Below are 1,482 nucleotides of genomic sequence, written 5' to 3'. Positions count from 1 at the left end.
CCTTACTCCCACCCCCCCTCCACTCAAGGACAAGAGAGCTATAGTATTTATGCAGCAAATGTTGAAAATCATCAACATTTGAAGGTGGCTCTTTGGCAGTGGGGGCGGGGGAGTTATAAATCCTCAAGTCACATGCATAAGTGGACGAAATGGCCTAGTTTATGGAAAGCATCCTCAAGTGTGGAGACGCAGATATTGGCAGCTGGAATTTGGCCTGAGCACACTCAAATGGTACAGTCCAAAGGAGGAGCAGTGATGGTGGCGTCTCTTCGGTTTGAATGCCTACTTTGTCCCAGGTACCATTCTAAGTGCTAGGAATATGGGCCATAAACAAAATCCAAGCTCATGAAGTTTGTATCTGCACTGGGGAGACAGACCCATAAACAACCATATAACAAAAGATGGTAAGTGCTATAAAAAAATAAATAAAACTGGTTATGGGAGTAGGAAAGGGGAACTAGTTTAGAAAGGATGGTTGGGGAAAGTCTCTCTGTAAAGTGATGTCTGAGCAGCGATCTGATCTTAGTAAGTGAAGGAGAAAGCCTAGTGGGTATCTAGGAGAAAGGAGATCCAGGCAGCAGGAAGCATAAGTAGAAAGACTCTGAGATAAGCATATAACAGCATGTTCAGGAAAGAGCAAGGAGACCAACGTTGCTGGCTAGATGCTTGGGAGAATATAACATACATAACAAATAGATGGTAGCTAAAAACCCAAATACATAAATAATTATGTTAAATGTAAGTGGATTAAATATACCAATTAATGACCAAGTTGATCTAGAAATACACACATATGTATATGTGTACATACCCACACGAGACATACCTTAAAGAGTACAGGAAGGCTGAACATAAAGCACAAAACACTCTTTAGAATGAATCGTCCCTGGAGGATAGACACAGCCAAGGAGGGAATAAGACAGACTATATCACTGTACTGGAGGCAGAGAGAACACACCATGGAGAGAACTGTCCTAAGCCTGAGAAGAAAAGCAAATTTTAGGGAAAGGAATAGGATTGAGGGTGGTAACGGCAGTGTAGAGAGGGTGGAAAAAAAAAAAGCTAGGTTCTTGGCTACCTATAATCTAACTTCAGAAACACAACACTAAAAATAGTAAAGTAAACACATGGTCACCCATCCATTCATCCATACATTGAGGAAGCCTTTCAGACTTGAGTAGCTCTTACTCCCCGGCCCCCTCTGCCATCTGGGACGAGCTGCTGCCGAGGCGTGGCAACCGGGAGAGAGCACGTATGAAGGAACATAAGGCAAAATGAGAAAGACAAAGATGTTTTCCAACCTCATCACTGCTGCTTTCCATTTTTCTTTTCCTTTTTTTCCCTTTTTCTTTTCTTTCTTTTTCCTTATCTTTTCTTTGAATATTTACCATAAAGCGTGCCAATAGAACACACCACAGTTCCTGACACATAGAAAGTATTCAATAAACACTGATGGATTACAAAAATCGACATTAATATGGG

This window comes from Neophocaena asiaeorientalis, unplaced genomic scaffold, assembly GCF_003031525.2.
Source record: "Neophocaena asiaeorientalis asiaeorientalis breed wild unplaced genomic scaffold, Neophocaena_asiaeorientalis_V1.1 scaffold5, whole genome shotgun sequence".
In the NCBI taxonomy this organism is placed as follows: Eukaryota; Metazoa; Chordata; class Mammalia; order Artiodactyla; family Phocoenidae; genus Neophocaena; species Neophocaena asiaeorientalis.
This window is presented reverse-complemented; position numbering follows the sequence as displayed.